General features: G+C 32.7%; 1 protein-coding gene across 5 annotated transcripts in view; it reads right to left on the minus strand.

The window, feature by feature from the left end:
• LOC129749266 (fas apoptotic inhibitory molecule 1) overlaps positions 1-12,283 on the minus strand; it is a 34,280-nt gene that overhangs the window by 9,945 nt on the left and 12,052 nt on the right. Inside the window, exon 1 of one of the 5 annotated variants that reach the window (XM_055744207.1) lies at positions 763-1,031. The exons of the other annotated variants lie outside the window; for them this stretch is intronic. The gene's annotated coding sequence lies outside the window, so the exon portion shown is untranslated. Of the gene's footprint in view, positions 1-762; positions 1,032-12,283 lie in introns of those variants that run through there. 5 annotated transcript variants of the gene reach the window in all.

The raw sequence follows: 12,283 nt of genomic DNA on the forward strand, positions 1-12,283 counted from the left end.
AGATGTCATCTTCGGATGCAGTACAGGTTCCATAACTAGCGTACCGCAAATTTAAAAAATTGAGGGGAATTAAAGATAAAACAGCCATAATCTCATTTTCCGAAGTGTACAGTGGCTCAAATAGCGGTCATTTGATTTCTCGGAAAAACACACAAGATACAACACATTTGGTTCAAAATTTTCAAGTCCGAACAATCTTTTTTCTGAAATAATTGAAAAATATAGGGGAATTAACGGTAAAAACAGCCATATCTCCATTTTCTGGAGCGTACGGTGGCTCAAACAGCATTCATTCGATTCCTCAGAAAAAAATACATGCGATAGGTCTGTTTTCGTTCACAATTCTCTAGTTCAAATAAGTGTTTTCTGGAATGTTTACAAAATATAGGGAAACTAGGGATTAAAAAGGCACTATATCTCCGTTCTCGTTGCTTGTGCGGCATTTAAAATTATATCCAATCGATTCTCCGGAAATTTTTACTAAAGGAAAGTATATTTTCATAGATTTGGTTCATGTGTGACGAAAGATATTGAATTTCTACGCGGTTTGTACACTTTTTTCCCCATTGTGCATGGGGGATGGTTGCTGACTGATTTTTATTGATGATATTTTAACCAATAATGCAAAATAAATTAAAACCAATTATGTTTGTAACTATATGATTATTCATTTTTGAGTACTTTTACATTAACAATTTTCGTAATAAATCCTAAAATTTAGAATATTAAATTTAGAAACTTTCACTAAAATTTGTTCTGAACCTGTTGTGGCCAAGAAAAGCCATTGGACTGTGGGTGCGGCGCTTGGCAAAACTACCACTGCTTGCCCTTTCCCCTTCTGGGATTTGGCTTTGACAACCCCTGGTGGTTGCCAAACAGTGGAGGCAGGTCCAAAGGCTGTCTGCCTGGAGGCCAAGACCAATCCGATGTGAGCGCTTGGGAAACTACCACTGATGGTCCGCTTCTCTCGTTGGATTGGACCTTAAGAGACACCACGCATCAGTGGAAGCAGGTCCTCTTGACGCTGCCTGGCGGTCAAGGCTCGGGGGGATCTCGATCGCCTGGTTGACCGAGATCCAAAACTCGTTCTGGATGGGAGGGCTCTGAAAAGAGCCGATTGTGGCAGCTGGACCCGGGAGAAAAGCGTCGGAGCTGTCGTGAATTTCCATTACATTCAGAAAACAATAATCACAATCGAACTCCCGCAAACTTTTCGGCAAAGAATATAAACACATCTTTTGTCGTCAACAACGTTTTGCAAACTGATTTTATTTCCTTTTTCTTTCCCTGTTACAGCCGTTTGTTTTCTCTCATGATTTCTCTTTTTTCTTGCCGTTATTTTTCTCTTTCCGATAACGGCTCATTTGTGAGCCGTCAGCCTACCAGTGCACCCAAAATATATTTATCGCTCACACTATGAAATTGTTACACCTAATAATTTATTTATAATATAAGCTATTGTTCCTACATCTTCCCTCTCTCCTACTCTAAATAAAATCGTTGAAAAAAATGTTTTTCGAATTATTTAGGTTTTTTTTTAAGGTTCCGATAAGAGCTGTTTGATGGATACTCTTAAGTTTCTAACGAAGGATATACCATGGTCCATGATGTTCATTTGTTCAGTCGAAAAATGATATCCGCTAACTTCCTCATTGGAAACCTCTTTGAGTTTGTCCGTTGAAATGGGGTGCTCAACCTTATCTTCTGTATAATCTAAACCTGAAAATAAGGAAATATTAATATTTGCATTTAAGATTATATACAACAACCTCTGTTTAGAGTAGATTATAACACCAATTGAGGGATCATCCTCAAAATCATTTACAGCTGGTAGTGCTATTTTAATAACTATTCCTTTAGTTTTGAACGCATCTGTTGCCACGGATAATAAATTTAGACCCAATAAGCTTCAAAATCGCGTATCTCTCTGTTGCTTGTTGGGGTGATTTCAGTCGTATGAGAGTTTAACTGGTAGAATGCTGAACCTAGAGAACTGTTTCGAAGACACTGCACATATTTTACCTGAAAACACTTTAGTAGCATAAAACAAATTATATTGGTGCTTTCAAACCACTTGTATATCAGGACTGTGCTTGTACCTACAAACGCCCAGCCAATAAAACCACATAAACAATTCCATAAAATTGAAATAATTTTTTTTTTACAAAGTCAATTCCGCTGTGATAGTAAACAAATATTTTTCGAATCAGAAATGTTCATTGAGAATTGCTTGCTAAATCCTTTATTTTAAAATTCCTAAGGTTTTTAGATCTTTGGTTAAAAACATTTTTCCTTTCAATTAAACTACATTCTGAGCCTAAATAAAAACGTTATTAAAAATAGCTTGTTAATATCCGCGAAATCTGGAATAAACATCCAAGTAGAGTGAAATTGTGACATGTACCTCATTGCCTCGCAATTTAGACGTGTTGCTCCATATCAGTGACAAAAATTAATAAAATATAGAGACATTGAAATTAAGCTCATACATTGTTTTCTATCCCACGTAATAGCAAAGCTTTTTAAAAGATTTTTATCAGTTGTGAAAAAAAAATTTTGTTCCTAAAATCATAACTATGAACATGACAATAATTAGTGTAAGAGATGTATCTACCTATGCATATACCATATTTTAATTTGTCTTCTTTATTTAAAGTCAATTAGTATGTTTAACCATATTGATTTTAAAAAAAATTAAACCAATTGACATGTAATTATTTCTGTACAAAAAAAATCTTGAAAAATGGATCTACTTTTTGTGATAACACCAGGCTTTATTATACACAATTTTTGTTTTTTTTCATGGACTATAGAAAAAAAATTGTAAAATAAAAATTAATTTATCATAGATATATTTTTTAACATTATTTATAAAATTTCAATCATCAGATTTCAGCAAAAACATTATGTATTCAGAAAAATATTAATAGAAAAACAGGTTTTCCCAAAATTGCAGTATATACAATATCATTAAATAATGAATTCAAATTAAAAATTTTGCAGAACGAAAATAATTTTTAATGCGGAAATTTAAATTTTGTAATTGATATTTTAGAGTAAAAAAATTGTCTTATCACGATTTGGACTCCAACTTATAAGAAATGCACGCGAAATATTCAACGGAGAACAGTTTCCTTCAGTCCAATTAAGATTAAAAAAAAATCTGTTGACTTTTGAAGATTTTTTCTAACTATATTTTGATTTGATGGACATTTCACTAATGCTATTCGTCATAATAAAATCCAAAAATTTTTATGCAATTTAATCTGATTTCTTTAGTAATAAAACTATCGAAAAACACACTTACAATCCTAACATATTTGAATGATGATGCTGCAAAACAAACTAGGAGATCTTACCATTTAACAGAATTAACAAATCCTCAAATAAAAATTGAATAAAGAAAGTTCTTTCAGATGACCCTAGACATATAATTACCTTCTTTAATATCTATAAACCGTTGAGAAAAAATTATACTGAGAATGAAGTATGATGTCCTTAAAAGTTTTGGCAAGTCTGTTGAGTGTTTCTCCCCTTATAAAAAACGTTTTGATTACAAAAATAACTTATTACGACGACCTTTTGTTAAAGCGAGAAATTAATCAATGTTTTGCCAAGCTTTTTTAAAAACCTTAAGTTCCTCTCCAGTCGTTCTTGCCCTGCATTAAGAATTTACATCAAATGAATAGACAAATTACCTACAATAATTTAGTTAGTAATCACTGTAGGCTTTCAACAGAAATATCAATTTATTTAGCTTTGTTGCCTCCTATACTCTATTAAGAATCAATAAATTATTGAAAAACGTACTGCTCAAGGTTTTTCATTGTAAATTTAAATTACAAAAAAATGAGGCCCTGTATAAAATAATGAACAAACATTTTTAAACCATTTTCTAGTATTTAAAACATTATTAGTCACACGTGGCTTCCAGAAAGCAAATGCTGCCACACTAAAACATTTCTTTCATCGTGCCAATAAAGTTGTTTCAATTGTTATTTTGCATCTTTGCATATATTGGTATTTGTGGTCTGGTATTAAATTGACACCTTATTTATTCCCACTCGATGGTGCAAATCAAAATATTTGATAAAGCGCAACTCGAGGCTTTTCGCAGTAGTGTAGAATAAAGTTTTCTTTTATTTTTAATTTTTTTTTTCCACTTGATGCTTCCAGCAATAATATGCTTTAAAAGCATTGCTTTTACTTAAACATATTTCATTAATTGCGCCACTTGAAACTTTTTTAATGCAAAGTCTATATTCCATTATTTTTTTAAGCTTTTATCAAATCATAACTTATTGTCACTCGGGGCCTTTTGCCTTAGAATGCTGCTAATCTTAAATGTTTGATATGTTGCGCTCTTCGATGATTTTTTTAATTTTAAAATTGCTTGAATATTTTTATTTCGATTCTCTTATTGATAAATTTTATTTGTTGCCACTAGATGCATTCAGCAACGAAGTGCTTCCATTCTAAAGTATTTCATTTATTCACCACTCGAGGGTATTATATTTTGGTATTTCCATTATTTTAATCTTTTTGTTGTTTTCTGCATCAGTATTTTACAAATCTACAAATTAATGAAATCCTTCTGTTTCAATATCATTTATTTAATTGTGCCACTTGAGGCTATTATTTGCAATGATAAATTAATTTGTTTTTTTTTTATTAATTTAAACATTTCTAGGTTATTTAAACTTAGTTTGTTGCCAATCGAAGGTCTCGGCTCTAAAATGCTAATATTCTTCTAATGTATAATTTGTATTTAGCTATTTGAATTATTTTTCGTTAATTTTATGAAACATTATGTGTTGCCACTCGAGGCCTTCTGCATTATAATGCTCGAATTCTTAAATATTTGGTAAGACGAGGCTCTTCTTGCCGCCGGTCGTGGCCTAGAGGATAGCGTTCCAGTCTTCTAAGCCAGAGTCCATGAGATCGAATCCCGATCACGGCACATATAGTTCTCTTTCTGTGGTCTGGTGGTTTTAGCATTTGTTAGATGCTAGCCATAATATCCTTGAAAGATGTACGCCTTAGAGTTAAGTAAATTAGATCTCTTCAAAGAAACATGAAGTTTCACTGAGATCCTATATGTGTGTGTTCGTTTTTTTTTCATTGTAATGGAAAATCCATATTTCGGTATATTCATACAATAAATTTAAATTTTGTTGTTGCCACTCGTGGCTTTCAGCATTTATACACTACCAGTCAAAAATATTTGATAAATTGTGCCACTCGAGACTTTTTTACTCTATTGTTCCATTCAGTATTGTTACTTTGTTTTTGTATCCATTTAAACTTAACTTGTTGCCACTCGAGGCTTCTAGCAATAATATGCTTCCACTCTAAAATATTTCATTAAATGTGCCACTCGAGGTTTTTTGTTGTAATGCAAAATTCATACTTGTAACATTATTTGTTGCCACTCGAGGCTTTTTTCATTAAAATGCTGTCAATCTAAACATTTTATAGGCGGTTACAATTTTTTGTCAATTAATTTTTTTTTTATTTTTATTTTCATTTAAACTTCAGTAGTTGCCACTCGAGGCTTTCAGCAATAAAAGTGCTGTCATTGGTATTTTCATCCTTCAGTTTTTAATTTTCCTGTTGCCACTCGAGGCTGTTTGCATTAATCCCAATCGGAAAAAAATGATAAATTGTGCCACTCGAGGCTTTTCGTTGTAATGTCGAACCCATATTTTGGTATTTCCATTCTTACAATTAAAATTTTGTTGTTGCCACTCGAGGCTTTTCGCACTAATATGCTAGCAGTCTTAATTATTTGAATTTTTGCGCCACTCGAGGCTTTTTACTATGTTGATCGATGTATCTATGTTATTTTAGTTTTTCTTTTTTCATTGAAACTTGATTCGATGCCACTCGAGGCTTTTACTAAATTATTTCATTCAATATCGTTACTACTATTTTTTTTAATTTAAACTCAATTTGTTGCCACTCGAGGCTTTCAGCAAAAATATGCTTTCACTCTAAAATACTTCAACAATTGCGCCACTCGAGGCTTTTTATTGTTGTCAAATTCATATTTGAAATTTCTTGCCACTTAAATTTTTAATTTAAACTTTATTTGTTGTCACACGAGGCTTCTAGCAATTATATGCTTCCACTCTAAAATATTTCATTAATTGTGCCACTCGAGGCTCATTGTTGTAATGCAAAATTTCGGGATGAATAAACTAATTTCGTTTAAAGTCCCTGAGAAAAAAGGAATAAAAATTAATGCAAAATTCATATTTGTAACATTTTTTGTGGCCACTCGAGGCTTTTTGCATAAAAATGCTGCCAATCTAAACATTTGATAGGCGGTTACAATTCTTTTTTGTTACTATATTTTTTAAATTTTTATTTTCATTAAAACTTTATTTGTTGCCACTCGAGGCTTTCAGCAATAAAAATGCTGCCATTGGTATTTTCCTCCTTCAGTTTTTAATTTTTCTGTTGCCACTCGAGGCTGTTTGCATTAATGCCAATCTAAATCTAAAATTGATAAATTGTGCCACTCGAGGCTTTTTGTTGTAATGTCGAACCCATATTTTGGTATTTCCGTACTTTCAATTAAAATTTTGTTGTTGCCACTCGAGGCTTTTTGCACTAATATGCTACCAGTCTTATGTTTATCAATATATGTTATTGTAAATTCTCTTTTTTTATTGAAACTTGAATCGTTGCCACTCGAGGCTTTTACTAAATTATTTCATTCAATATTGTTACTTCTTTTTTAATTTCGACTCATTTTGTTGCCACTCGAGGCTTTCAGCGAAAATATGCTTCCACTCTTAAATCTTCAACAATTGCCCCAATCGAGACTTTTCATTGTTGTAAAATTCATATTTAAAACATTATTTCTTGGCACTTCAATTTTTTAATTTAAACTTTATTTGTTGCCACTCGAGGCTTTCAGCAAAAAAATGCTGTAATTTAAGAATATTTTTGATTTGATTTTTTTTTATCCATTAATTTCTTATTTTCTGTTGCCACTCGAGGCTTTCTGCATTAGAATGTTACCAATCTGAAATTTTTGATAAATTGCGCCACTCGAGGCTTTCAATTGCAATGTAGGTTTTAATATTGTTGTCTAGGTTTTTCGATTTGGCTCCCAGTAATAAATGCTTCTTTTTCTAATTATTTCTTGAATTATGCCACTCGAGGCTATAACTTGCGATGATTAATAAAATTTTAATTACCTTTATGAATTCAAACTATAATTGTTTGAAAAAAAAAATTCCGTTTCGTAAAGAAATGTAATTTTTTTATGCCACTTTTAGCTCTCATTGAAAAGTGGCTGCCATACTAGATTATTTGATAAGCTGTCATATTTGTGAATAGTCTCTTATTATTGCTTTATCCATGTCTTTATCCCTTTAGATTGATCTTTTAACAATAAACTAGAAATTAAATTTTAAGAAGAGATTCCTTGATGCGTTTCCCAAAAAATCGAAAAACATCAGTTCAAAATTTGCATGTGATTTCTTGATCCGTCTCACTGTTCTCGCAACAAGAAATCGACTCAAAAATTACCATTTTCAATGAAAATAAGAATTTTAGAAAAATAAAATACGGTTCACCCTTTTTTTTATCGAGCTCCATAAATTATGAATGTGTTCGTGCCGTGGAACCGCCATCAAAAATTAATCAATCGCAGTTAACTTTCACTTCCATTAAAAATTGAAGGCAAAACACTACAGACCAGCACAATTTATTTACGATGCTATTTAAAACAACTATTAACAATCGTCATCATCCATACATGTCACATTTTCAAATCATCAACAAACTCGTATTCAAAGGCAAAAACAACACTCTGAAATTTGTGATTTTATCTTGTGAAATCGCCCCTTGATTGTTACGACACTTTCATTGCCATTTCAGAAGAAAAACACATACGAAAACTTTATTTCATTCAAATCTATCCTGTTCTTTTTCATTAAATTTTGACTTACTTGTTGGGAGCATTAGGTTCGCCACCGTACTTACGCCATTGTCGTGAATTTCCATTACATTCAGAAAACAATAATCACAATCGAACTCCCGCAAACTTTTCGGCAAAGAATATAAACACATCTTTTGTCGTCAACAACGTTTTGCAAACTGATTTTATTTCCTTTTTCTTTCCCTGTTACAGCCGTTTGTTTTCTCTCATGATTTCTCTTTTTTCTTGCCGTTATTTTTCTCTTTCCGATAACGGCTCATTTGTGAGCCGTCAGCCTACCAGTGCACCCAAAATATATTTATCGCTCACACTATGAAATTGTTACACCTAATAATTTATTTATAATATAAGCTATTGTTCCTACAGGAGCGAAGCAGCGAAGAAGCACAAGACAATCTTTCTTTTCGTTGCTATCCTATTTTATTTCTCTTCACTTATTACTCTTATTTACAAATTATATTTACACTACCGTCCCATCTCGACGGTCTGACGATTTGATTACAACTGCGAATGCGCCCTTAAATAGGCTGACGAGCAAGCACACAAGCATGCGCTCGCGCCAGATAGAATCGTCTAGAACTTTCCAGGCGCAAACATCTCGCTTTCAGTGAGAGCAACCGTTTTGCTCTCTCGGTGTGGTACTCTCGCGTCTATTCTCAGTCCGCTTGTCGGACTGAACATAACCTAAAAGGTTAGCTAGATTTGTATAATGAAGCCTTCAGTGACAAAATATTGAATTCGTTTTTATCGATGGTTAAAATCTTTGAATTTTTTTATGGGTCTGGTAGATCAAACTTATTTGATTTGAGCATAGAATATGTTTTTTTTTGGAGAGCCTTTAATTTCATTAAAAAAAAACTTATTCTCTACTCAAATCAAACGAGCCGATCTTCAAAACTCTTTTGCAAATTCAAATATTTTAACCTTTGATGAGAACGACTCAAATTTTCAAAAGAAAAGTACAAGATAAAAATTTTTCGTATCAAATTTGCTAGATGCAAACTTGAACCAAATTTATGATTTGAGTTTACATGTGTACATGTTTCTTTAATAGTGTAGCATGTGAAATGCGCGAATCCCACATAGCAATCAATTTTAACCCAAGCCTTCGAAATGCTTTTATGCAACACATGTAAATGAGTGCATAGAGCAGTTCGAAGAGGCACTTTGCAATAAATAAATTACGACATGGTACAAATGTGCAAGCTCATATTATGTCTGTAGAACAATGCATCCAAAGTGTCGTTGTCAAAAGCGCACTTGGTGCTAATGACCTTCATCGTCAAACATATCAACTTCTCTCTCGTTATCTTCGCTCTCTTTATAGCGTCCACGCGATCAAGTAAATAACAAACCCATAATTGACTCCAGGTACCTCCAGTAGGTATATTGTAGAGATTAAAAATTATTTAATAAACAGATTGATTCCAATCTTTAACTGTGAACGTTGTCACTCCTGTGAAACTCCGAACATTTCAAAATAGTAATGTTTTAATAGCACATATTTTCCATAGGGGAGAATAAAGATACTTGATCCCTGGGGATACTTGATTCTTTCGCTCTATCTCGAAACAGGAATGTCAATGAATATCAAATGTTCTAGCAAACAGGACAAAACTATGCTGTTTTCTAAAAAAAAAAAAATGAGCTATTGAACTTCGTATGAAAAATTTAACAAAATGTTATGTGAAGATCTTTTTTAATCACTTTAAAATGTTCCTCACATGAAAAAAATGTTACCAAAATATTTATTCCAATATGCCACTTGTTAGAGTGTAATATGAACTTCAAAATTTCATATTTTCAAAGCAATAGCAAACTCTCAATTTTTTTGAGAAGAAATTTTCCAAAATGTATGTTATGGGTATATTTGATCCCTAGAGTTCAAAAAGATATATTTTTCTTCTGAATGGATCTTGATCATTGGTAATCATGAAATTACTGATATCTGTCCAATAAATCATGTATATCTAGTAATTATCTGTTAAAGAGGACTAAAAATACTGTATTTATCTAAAAACTGGAAAATTGCGCCTTAAAGTATGCAATAACTCTGGGGTAGTAGACCAACTTTTAGAATTCTTTTTGGCTGATACTTACAAACTATGAAATGAGAACTAATATGGCAAAAATAGTCCACAGACCTTTTATCTTCAGATTTTACTAAATTTTTGCCTAGGGTCAGGGCACCCTAAAGGAATTCTCCTTTAGTAAAGGATCAAGTCTCCTGTACCGTCAACTGGGGCAACATGCAACAATTTTCAACTTCAAAGGCTTCTTAAAAACTTATGTTCACAGTTAATCCTACCTTAAGGATCCTAGTTTTAAGGATGAAGGGACATCAAATTGGCGTAGTTAGAAAAATTATTGGTTTTTTTAGTTATTTTTAATTTTCTAAAACCATGAGATTTTCACCCTCCCTATAAAATCGGATCACTTGCAACAAACTTTGTTTTTTATGAAAAATCTTATGAACACGTATGGAAATTTATAGTTTTTAATATATTTGCGTTGCTTTAAAGTCCATAAGCATGAAAACACCAATTGCAGTAATCTTTTAGGTTTGTAAAAACTTGTTCTCACATTTTTTTTCTGAAAATAATGATGCTGCATACATTTAGGGGTTAAATAATACTACGAAAAATTCAACAAGCTAAAATCATAAAAACAAATGTTTGGATGAATGAAAGTTCAATGTTTTCGAACGCGTGATGCTGAACATTCATATTTCAGCACATAGAAACGAGATTTACAAGGTGTTTCTTTGATTTGCGTTTTGTTGCATTTTCCCCCGGATACCTAACTGAATTATAAAAATATTTAAATTCTTCAAATTCTTTATCGTGGCAAATGAATTCAATCCTATTCCACGATGTATTTCGTAGAAGGACATAAAAAAAACAGTAACGCTAATTTTTGCATGGGCAGAAAGTAGAGCTTTTTTCGGTTCATTTTCACCCAAAATTAAAGTATTTTGTCGGTGCCTCTCATACAAAAATAGTTTTTTTTTAATTTTCTTTTTGAATTCTTCAAAAAATAAATACATTTTTAGTGTTTTAAAATTTCAGCGGTGCTAATTATCTTAATTTTAACTTTCAATACTTTTAAATAAAACTGATAATTTAACAACACAATCAAAAAGGCCCATATCTACTTAAACGCGTGCCTACGAAGTTCGAATTTCGCTGAACAAAGGTTCCAAAGGGAATTGGTACCGAATTACCTCGAATGCGAGCATGAAAGTTACAAAATGTTCCTCAAATAGCCTTTTTGTGACATATCAATTCGCATCCCTTCAGTATAAAAGTTACAATAAGGTCTCAAATAGCCTTCCATGGACTTCAATCCCAAAAAGTTCCTTCACTTCCATTGAGTATAAAAGTAACAAATTGGGTCTTACGTAGTCTTTAATGGACTTCAAGTTCCAAAAAGTTCCTCAAATAGGCTGGCGTCTTCGCTGCTGATCGCTGGCTGCCATTGCAGGTATTCTAGGGAAGCTTATTACCACTTCAAGTTTAAGCTGCTGGTAAGGCAACATCGAGGCGTGACCTCATGGCAGCGTGTTTGGCTATCATCTTGAAGGGTCGCGGTTCAAATCTTGTATCAAGACTAATCTTTTCATTAGGTTCTTTGATTGCTTGAGTAAGCAAATAAATCAAATGTGTATCAGTAATGGAGTGTGGGACGGCATGCACCAAACAATGTCAAAAACAAAGCAATTAAGTCAGATAAATTGAGTTGAATGAAGGAATTAAGATGGAAATTAAGATGGAACCGGCAGCACCACATGGGCTGGGCTGGTGGTGATCGAAGTAAGAGAGGAAAAAAGAGATTTTTTTTTTGTTTTTGCTGATTAAACGATTACTTGTGAGCTGAATAAAAGGAACTTCAGCACATTGATTATGCTGATTAAGCTGTGTTTGACCTTTTTAACGAGACTTTTAATTGCTTAGGAATCTAATTTAAAAAATGATTTAATCAATGATTGGTAAAATACACGCATACTAGCGAGATTTTTAGTACAATCTTTCACTTAGGGATCATATCCGTTACATGAATATTATTTTCATCGCTAAATTTTGAAAGTCTGTCAAATCTGGGCACTGAGCAAATATTTGAGCAAAATCTGTGTCTGACCAATATCTGGAGGAAGGGTCAAAAGGCTGTGTTTTACAGACAAATCTGAGCACCTGGCAACCCAGGTCGGAAGTCCGGACTTCCGAAGTATTGTGAATTTAAATAAAAATTTTAGAAACGTCGCTGGTGAACTTGCAACAAAACACAGACTACCGACAATCTAGTACTTCAAATTTCTTTGTCGGAAGTCTT

The sequence above is a fragment of the Uranotaenia lowii genome, chromosome 2, assembly GCF_029784155.1.
Source record: "Uranotaenia lowii strain MFRU-FL chromosome 2, ASM2978415v1, whole genome shotgun sequence".
NCBI classification, from domain to species: Eukaryota; Metazoa; Arthropoda; class Insecta; order Diptera; family Culicidae; genus Uranotaenia; species Uranotaenia lowii.